Below are 9,784 nucleotides of genomic sequence, written 5' to 3' on the forward strand. Positions count from 1 at the left end.
CAAGAGAGTGTTTCAACATCACGTCACGTAGACTGGGTGTCAGGGCTGTCTGAAGGTAAAGAGAGAGTTTCATCATCACGTAGACTGGGTGTCGCGGCTGTCTGAAGGTAAAGAGAGTTTCATCATCACGTAGACTGGGTGTCAGGGCTGTCTGAAGGTAAAGAGAGTGTTTCAATCATCACGTAGACTGGGTGTCAGGGCTGTCTGAAGGTAAAGAGAGTGTTTCACATCACGTCACGTAGACTGGGTGTCAGGGCTGTCTGAAGGTAAAGAGAGAGTTTCATCATCACGTAGACTGGGTGTCAGGGCTGTCTGAAGGTAAAGAGAGAGTTTCATCATCACGTAGACTGGGTGTCAGGGCTGTCTGAAGGTAAAGAGAGAGTTTCATCATCACGTAGACTGGGTGTCAGGGCTGTCTGAAGGTAAAGAGAGTTTCATCATCACGTAGACTGGGTGTCAGGGCTGTCTGAAGGTAAAGAGAGAGTTTCATCATCACGTAGACTGGGTGTCAGGGCTGTCTGAAGGTAAAGAGAGTTTCATCATCACGTAGACTGGGTGTCAGGGCTGTCTGAAGGTAAAGAGAGAGTTTCATCATCACGTAGACTGGGTGTCAGGGCTGTCTGAAGGTAAAGAGAGAGTTTCATCATCACGTAGACTGGGTGTCAGGGCTGTCTGAAGGTAAAGAGAGTTTCATCATCACGTAGACTGGGTGTCAGGGCTGTCTGAAGGTAAAGAGAGTTTCATCATCACGTAGACTGGGTGTCAGGGCTGTCTGAAGGTAAAGAGAGTTTCATCATCACGTAGACTGGGTGTCAGGGCTGTCTGAAGGTAAAGAGAGAGTTTCATCATCACGTAGACTGGGTGTCAGGGCTGTCTGAAGGTAAAGAGAGTTTCAACATCACGTAGACTGGGTGTCAGGGCTGTCTGAAGGTAAAGAGAGTGTTTCATCATCACGTAGACTGGGTGTCAGGGCTGTCTGAAGGTAAAGAGAGTTTCATCATCACGTAGACTGGGTGTCAGGGCTGTCTGAAGGTAAAGAGAGTTTCATCATCACGTAGACTGGGTGTCAGGGCTGTCTGAAGGTAAAGAGAGAGTTTCATCATCACGTAGACTGGGTGTCAGGGCTGTCTGAAGGTAAAGAGAGAGTTTCATCATCACGTAGACTGGGTGTCAGGGCTGTCTGAAGGTAAAGAGAGAGTTTCATCATCACGTAGACTGGGTGTCAGGGCTGTCTGAAGGTAAAGAGAGTGTTTCAACATCACGTAGACTGGGTGTCAGGGCTGTCTGAAGGTAAAGAGAGAGTTTCATCATCACGTAGACTGGGTGTCAGCGCTGTCTGAAGGTAAAGAGAGAGTTTCATCATCACGTAGACTGGGTGTCAGGGCTGTCTGAAGGTAAAGAGAGTGTTTCATCATCACGTAGACTGGGTGTCAGGGCTGTCTGAAGGTAAAGAGAGTGTTTCAACATCACGTAGACTGGGTGTCAGGGCTGTCTGAAGGTAAAGAGAGTATCAACATCACGTAGACTGGGTGTCAGGGCTGTCTGAAGGTAAAGAGAGAGTTTCATCATCACGTAGACTGGGTGTCGCGGCTGTCTGAAGGTAAAGAGAGAGTTTCATCATCACGTAGACTGGGTGTCAGGGCTGTCTGAAGGTAAAGAAAGAGTTTCATCATCACGTAGACTGGGTGTCAGGGCTGTCTGAAGGTAAAGAGAGTTTCATCATCACGTAGACTGGGTGTCAGGGCTGTCTGAAGGTAAAGAGAGAGTTTCATCATCACGTAGACTGGGTGTCAGGGCTGTCTGAAGGTAAAGAGAGTTTCATCATCACGTAGACTGGGTGTCAGGGCTGTCTGAAGGTAAAGAGAGTGTTTCAACATCACGTCACGTAGACTGGGTGTCAGGGCTGTCTGAAGGTAAAGAGAGAGTATCATCATCACGTAGACTGGGTGTCAGGGCTGTCTGAAGGTAAAGAGAGAGTTTCATCATCACGTAGACTGGGTGTCAGGGCTGTCTGAAGGTAAAGAGAGAGTTTCATCATCACGTAGACTGGGTGTCAGGGCTGTCTGAAGGTAAAGAGAGAGTTTCATCATCACGTAGACTGGGTGTCAGGGCTGTCTGAAGGTAAAGAGAGTTTCATCATCACGTAGACTGGGTGTCAGGGCTGTCTGAAGGTAAAGAGAGTGTTTCATCATCACGTAGACTGGGTGTCAGGGCTGTCTGAAGGTAAAGAGAGAGTTTCATCATCACGTAGACTGGGTGTCAGGGCTGTCTGAAGGTAAAGAGAGTGTCATCATCACGTAGACTGGGTGTCAGGGCTGTCTGAAGGTAAAGAGAGAGTTTCATCATCACGTAGACTGGGTGTCAGGGCTGTCTGAAGGTAAAGAGAGTGTTTCATCATCACGTAGACTGGGTGTCAGGGCTGTCTGAAGGTAAAGAGAGAGTTTCATCATCACGTAGACTGGGTGTCAGGGCTGTCTGAAGGTAAAGAGAGAGTTTCATCATCACGTAGACTGGGTGTCAGGGCTGTCTGAAGGTAAAGAGAGAGTTTCATCATCACGTAGACTGGGTGTCAGGGCTGTCTGAAGGTAAAGAGAGAGTTTCATCATCACGTAGACTGGGTGTCAGGGCTGTCTGAAGGTAAAGAGAGAGTTTCATCATCACGTAGACTGGGTGTCAGGGCTGTCTGAAGGTAAAGAGAGTTTCATCATCACGTAGACTGGGTGTCAGGGCTGTCTGAAGGTAAAGAGAGAGTTTCATCATCACGTAGACTGGGTGTCAGGGCTGTCTGAAGGTAAAGAGAGAGTTTCATCATCACGTAGACTGGGTGTCAGGGCTGTCTGAAGGTAAAGAGAGAGTTTCATCATCACGTAGACTGGGTGTCAGGGCTGTCTGAAGGTAAAGAGAGAGTTTCATCATCACGTAGACTGGGTGTCAGGGCTGTCTGAAGGTAAAGAGAGAGTTTCATCATCACGTAGACTGGGTGTCAGGGCTGTCTGAAGGTAAAGAGAGAGTTTCATCATCACGTAGACTGGGTGTCAGGGCTGTCTGAAGGTAAAGAGAGAGTTTCATCATCACGTAGACTGGGTGTCAGGGCTGTCTGAAGGTAAAGAGAGTTTCATCATCACGTAGACTGGGTGTCAGGGCTGTCTGAAGGTAAAGAGAGTTTCATCATCACGTAGACTGGGTGTCAGGGCTGTCTGAAGGTAAAGAGAGAGTTTCATCATCACGTAGACTGGGTGTCAGGGCTGTCTGAAGGTAAAGAGAGAGTTTCATCATCACGTAGACTGGGTGTCAGGGCTGTCTGAAGGTAAAGAGAGAGTTTCATCATCACGTAGACTGGGTGTCAGGGCTGTCTGAAGGTAAAGAGAGAGTTTCATCATCACGTAGACTGGGTGTCAGGGCTGTCTGAAGGTAAAGAGAGTGTCATCATCACGTAGACTGGGTGTCAGGGCTGTCTGAAGGTAAAGAGAGAGTTTCATCATCACGTAGACTGGGTGTCAGGGCTGTCTGAAGGTAAAGAGAGTGTTTCAACATCACGTAGACTGGGTGTCAGGGCTGTCTGAAGGTAAAGAGAGAGTTTCATCATCACGTAGACTGGGTGTCAGGGCTGTCTGAAGGTAAAGAGAGAGTTTCATCATCACGTAGACTGGGTGTCAGGGCTGTCTGAAGGTAAAGAGAGAGTTTCATCATCACGTAGACTGGGTGTCAGGGCTGTCTGAAGGTAAAGAGAGTTTCATCATCACGTAGACTGGGTGTCAGGGCTGTCTGAAGGTAAAGAGAGTGTTTCATCATCACGTAGACTGGGTGTCAGGGCTGTCTGAAGGTAAAGAGAGAGTTTCATCATCACGTAGACTGGGTGTCAGGGCTGTCTGAAGGTAAAGAGAGTGTCATCATCACGTAGACTGGGTGTCAGGGCTGTCTGAAGGTAAAGAGAGAGTTTCATCATCACGTAGACTGGGTGTCAGGGCTGTCTGAAGGTAAAGAGAGTTTCATCATCACGTAGACTGGGTGTCAGGGCTGTCTGAAGGTAAAGAGAGTTTCATCATCACGTAGACTGGGTGTCAGGGCTGTCTGAAGGTAAAGAGAGAGTTTCATCATCACGTAGACTGGGTGTCAGGGCTGTCTGAAGGTAAAGAGAGAGTTTCATCATCACGTAGACTGGGTGTCAGGGCTGTCTGAAGGTAAAGAGAGAGTATCATCATCACGTAGACTGGGTGTCAGGGCTGTCTGAAGGTAAAGAGAGAGTTTCATCATCACGTAGACTGGGTGTCAGGGCTGTCTGAAGGTAAAGAGAGAGTTTCATCATCACGTAGACTGGGTGTCAGGGCTGTCTGAAGGTAAAGAGAGAGTTTCATCATCACGTAGACTGGGTGTCAGGGCTGTCTGAAGGTAAAGAGAGTTTCATCATCACGTAGACTGGGTGTCAGGGCTGTCTGAAGGTAAAGAGAGAGTTTCATCATCACGTAGACTGGGTGTCAGGGCTGTCTGAAGGTAAAGAGAGTTTCATCATCACGTAGACTGGGTGTCAGGGCTGTCTGAAGGTAAAGAGAGTTTCATCATCACGTAGACTGGGTGTCAGGGCTGTCTGAAGGTAAAGAGAGTTTCATCATCACGTAGACTGGGTGTCAGGGCTGTCTGAAGGTAAAGAGAGTTTCATCATCACGTAGACTGGGTGTCAGGGCTGTCTGAAGGTAAAGAGAGTTTCATCATCACGTAGACTGGGTGTCAGGGCTGTCTGAAGGTAAAGAGAGAGTTTCATCATCACGTAGACTGGGTGTCAGGGCTGTCTGAAGGTAAAGAGAGTTTCATCATCACGTAGACTGGGTGTCAGGGCTGTCTGAAGGTAAAGAGAGAGTTTCATCATCACGTAGACTGGGTGTCAGGGCTGTCTGAAGGTAAAGAGAGTATCATCATCACGTAGACTGGGTGTCGCGGCTGTCTGAAGGTAAAGAGAGTTTCATCATCACGTAGACTGGGTGTCAGGGCTGTCTGAAGGTAAAGAGAGAGTTTCAACATCACGTCACGTAGACTGGGTGTCAGGGCTGTCTGAAGGTAAAGAGAGTTTCAACATCACGTCACGTAGACTGGGTGTCGCGGCTGTCTGAAGGTAAAGAGAGTGTTTCAACATCACGTAGACTGGGTGTTGCGGCTGTCTGAAGGTAAAGAGAGAGTTTCAACATCACGTAGACTGGGTGTCAGGGCTGTCTGAATGTAAAGAGTGTTTCAACATCACGTAGACTGGGTGTCAGGGCTGTCTGAAGGTAAAGAGAGAGTTTCATCATCACGTAGACTGGGTGTCAGGGCTGTCTGAAGGTAAAGAGAGTTTCATCATCACGTAGACTGGGTGTCAGGGCTGTCTGAAGGTAAAGAGAGTTTCATCATCACGTAGACTGGGTGTCAGGGCTGTCTGAAGGTAAAGAGAGAGTTTCATCATCACGTAGACTGGGTGTCAGGGCTGTCTGAAGGTAAAGAGAGAGTTTCATCATCACGTAGACTGGGTGTCAGGGCTGTCTGAAGGTAAAGAGAGAGTATCATCATCACGTAGACTGGGTGTCAGGGCTGTCTGAAGGTAAAGAGAGAGTTTCATCATCACGTAGACTGGGTGTCAGGGCTGTCTGAAGGTAAAGAGAGTTTCATCATCACGTAGACTGGGTGTCAGGGCTGTCTGAAGGTAAAGAGAGAGTTTCATCATCACGTAGACTGGGTGTCAGGGCTGTCTGAAGGTAAAGAGAGAGTTTCATCATCACGTAGACTGGGTGTCAGGGCTGTCTGAAGGTAAAGAGAGTGTTTCATCATCACGTAGACTGGGTGTCAGGGCTGTCTGAAGGTAAAGAGAGTTTCATCATCACGTAGACTGGGTGTCAGGGCTGTCTGAAGGTAAAGAGAGAGTTTCATCATCACGTAGACTGGGTGTCAGGGCTGTCTGAAGGTAAAGAGAGAGTTTCAACATCACGTCACGTAGACTGGGTGTCGCGGCTGTCTGAAGGTAAAGAGAGAGTATCATCATCACGTAGACTGGGTGTCAGGGCTGTCTGAAGGTAAAGAGTGTTTCAACATCACGTAGACTGGGTGTCAGGGCTGTCTGAAGGTAAAGAGAGAGTTTCATCATCACGTAGACTGGGTGTCAGGGCTGTCTGAAGGTAAAGAGAGAGTTTCATCATCACGTAGACTGGGTGTCAGGGCTGTCTGAAGGTAAAGAGAGTATCAACATCACGTAGACTGGGTGTCAGGGCTGTCTGAAGGTAAAGAGAGAGTTTCATCATCACGTAGACTGGGTGTCAGGGCTGTCTGAAGGTAAAGAGAGAGTATCAACATCACGTAGACTGGGTGTCAGGGCTGTCTGAAGGTAAAGAGAGAGTGTCATCATCACGTAGACTGGGTGTTGCGGCTGTCTGAATGTCTAGTTTCTGCCTTTCCTGTCTTGTGTCATGTTAAAATGTCGTTGTAAAGTATGTGTGTACTGTGTTGGTGGGTGCATACCCTTTCTATATACAGAGAATTTGGAAAGTACTTCAGACCCTTTACTCTGGCACCATCCCTACGGTGAAGCATGGCGGTGGCGGCATGTTTTTTTTCAGCGGCATGGAACTGGGAGACTAGTCAGGATCGAGGGGAAAGGTGAACGGAGAAAAGTACAGAGTCTTGATGAAAACCTGCTTCCGGGCCTCAGACTGAGCATTATACTGCCTCATTAGGAGCTAGTAACATAAGCATTATACTGCCCTGTTAGGAGCTAGTAACATAAGCATTATACTGCCCTGTTAGGAGCTAGTAACATAAGCATTATACTGCCCTGTTAGGAGCTAGTAACATAAGCATTATACTGCCTCATTAGGAGCTAGTAACATACGCATTATACTGCCTCATTAGGAGCTAGTAACATAAACATTATACTGCCTCATTAGTAACATAAACATTATACTGCCTCATTAGGAGCTAGTAACATAAGCATTATACTGCCTCATTAGGAGCTAGTAACATAAACATTATACTGCCCTGTTAGGAGCTAGTAACATAAACATTATACTGCCCTGTTAGGAGCTAATAACATAAACATTATACTGCCTCATTAGTAACATAAACATTATACTGCCCTGTTAGGAGCTAGTAACATAAGCATTATACTGCCTCATTAGTAACATAAACATTATACTGCCCTGTTAGGAGCTAGTAACATAAACATTATACTGCCCTGTTAGGAGCTAGTAACATAAACATTATACTGCCCTGTTTGGAGCTAGTAACATAAACATTATACTGCCTCATTAGGAGCTAGTAACATAAGCATTATACTGCCTCATTAGGAGCTAGTAACATAAACATTATACTGCCCTGTTAGGAGCTAGTAACATAAACATTATACTGCCCTGTTAGGAGCTAGTAACATAAGCATTATACTGCCTCATTAGTAACATAAACATTATACTGCCCTGTTAGGAGCTAGTAACATAAACATTATACTGCCTCATTAGGAGCTAGTAACATAAACATTATACTGCCTCATTAGGAGCTAGTAACATAAGCATTATACTGCCTTGTTAGGAGCTAGTAGCATAAACATTATACTGCCTCATTAGGAGCTAGTAACATAAACATTATACTGCCTTGTTAGGAGCTAGTAACATAAACATTATACTGCCTCATTAGGAGCTAGTAACATAAACATTATACTGCCTCATTAGGAGCTAGTAACATAAACATTATACTGCCTTGTTAGGAGCTAGTAACATAAACATTATACTGCCTCATTAGGAGCTAGTAACATAAACATTATACTGCCCTGTTAGGAGCTAGTAACATAAACATTATACTGCCTCATTAGGAGCTAGTAACATAAACATTATACTGCCCTGTTAGGAGCTAGTAACATAAACATTATACTGCCCTGTTAGGAGCTAGTAACATAAGCATTATACTGCCCTGTTAGGAGCTAGTAACATAAGCATTATACTGCCCTGTTAGGAGCTAGTAACATAAGCATTATACTGCCTCATTAGGAGCTAGTAACATAAGCATTATACTGCCTCATTAGGAGCTAGTAACATAAGCATTATACTGCCTCATTAGTAACATAAACATTATACTGCCCTGTTAGGAGCTAGTAACATAAACATTATACTGCCCTGTTAGGAGCTAGTAACATAAACATTATACTGCCTCATTAGTAACATAAACATTATACTGCCCTGTTAGGAGCTAATAACATAAACATTATACTGCCCTGTTAGGAGCTAGTAACATAAGCATTATACTGCCTCGTTAGGAGCTAGTAACATAAACATTATACTGCTCTGTTAGGAGCTAGTAACATAAACATTATACTGCCCTGTTAGGAGCTAGTAACATAAACATTATACTGCCTCATTAGGAGCTAGTAACATAAACATTATACTGCCCTGTTAGGAGCTAGTAACATAAACATTATACTGCCTCATTAGGAGCTAGTAACATAAGCATTATACTGCCTCATTAGGAGCTAGTAACATAAACATTATACTGCCCTGTTAGGAGCTAGTAACATAAACATTATACTGCCCTGTTAGGAGCTAGTAACATAAACATTATACTGCCTCATTAGGAGCTAGTAACATAAACATTATACTGCCCTGTTAGGAGCTAGTAACATAAACATTATACTGCCCTGTTAGGAGCTAGTAACATAAACATTATACTGCCTCATTAGGAGCTAGTAACATAAACATTATACTGCCCTGTTAGGAGCTAGTAACATAAACATTATACTGCCTCATTAGGAGCTAGTAACATAAACATTATACTGCCCTGTTAGGAGCTAGTAACATAAACATTATACTGCCTCATTAGGAGCTAGTAACATAAACATTATAATGCCTTGTTAGGAGCTAGTAACATAAGCATTATACTGCCCTGTTAGGAGCTAGTAACATAAGCATTATACTGCCTCATTAGGAGCTAGTAACATAAGCATTATACTGCCTCATTAGGAGCTAGTAACATAAGCATTATACTGCCTCATTAGGAGCTAGTAACATAAGCATTATACTGCCTCGTTAGGAGCTAGTAACATAAACATTATACTGCCTTGTTAGGAGCTAGTAACATAAACATTATACTGCCCTAATAGGAGCTAGTAACATAAACATTATACTGCCCTGTTAGGAGCTAGTAACATAAACATTATACTGCCTCATTAGGAGCTAGTAACATAAACATTATACTGCCTCATTAGGAGCTAGTAACATAAGCATTATACTGCCTTGTTAGGAGCTAGTAGCATAAACATTATACTGCCTCATTAGGAGCTAGTAACATAAACATTATACTGCCTTGTTAGGAGCTAGTAACATAAACATTATACTGCCTCATTAGGAGCTAGTAACATAAACATTATACTGCCTCATTAGGAGCTAGTAACATAAACATTATACTGCCTTGTTAGGAGCTAGTAACATAAACATTATACTGCCTCATTAGGAGCTAGTAACATAAACATTATACTGCCCTGTTAGGAGCTAGTAACATAAACATTATACTGCCTCATTAGGAGCTAGTAACATAAACATTATACTGCCCTGTTAGGAGCTAGTAACATAAACATTATACTGCCCTGTTAGGAGCTAGTAACATAAGCATTATACTGCCCTGTTAGGAGCTAGTAACATAAGCATTATACTGCCCTGTTAGGAGCTAGTAACATAAGCATTATACTGCCTCATTAGGAGCTAGTAACATAAGCATTATACTGCCTCATTAGGAGCTAGTAACATAAGCATTATACTGCCTCATTAGTAACATAAGCATTATA

The 9,784-nt window shown here is 44.3% G+C and overlaps 1 long non-coding RNA gene across 1 annotated transcript; it reads left to right on the plus strand.

Moving 5' to 3' along the window:
• Positions 1–241: 241 nt before the first annotated feature.
• Positions 242–5,026, plus strand: LOC145881557 (uncharacterized). Its single transcript, XR_014393125.1, has 3 exons — positions 242–2,171; positions 2,690–4,843; positions 4,946–5,026. It is a non-coding gene; the product is annotated as an uncharacterized LOC145881557 (long non-coding RNA).
• Positions 5,027–9,784: the final 4,758 nt, after the last annotated feature.

Source organism: Salmo salar, chromosome 08 (genome assembly GCF_965601325.2).
Source record: "Salmo salar chromosome 08, fSalSal1, whole genome shotgun sequence".
In the NCBI taxonomy this organism is placed as follows: domain Eukaryota; kingdom Metazoa; phylum Chordata; class Actinopteri; order Salmoniformes; family Salmonidae; genus Salmo; species Salmo salar.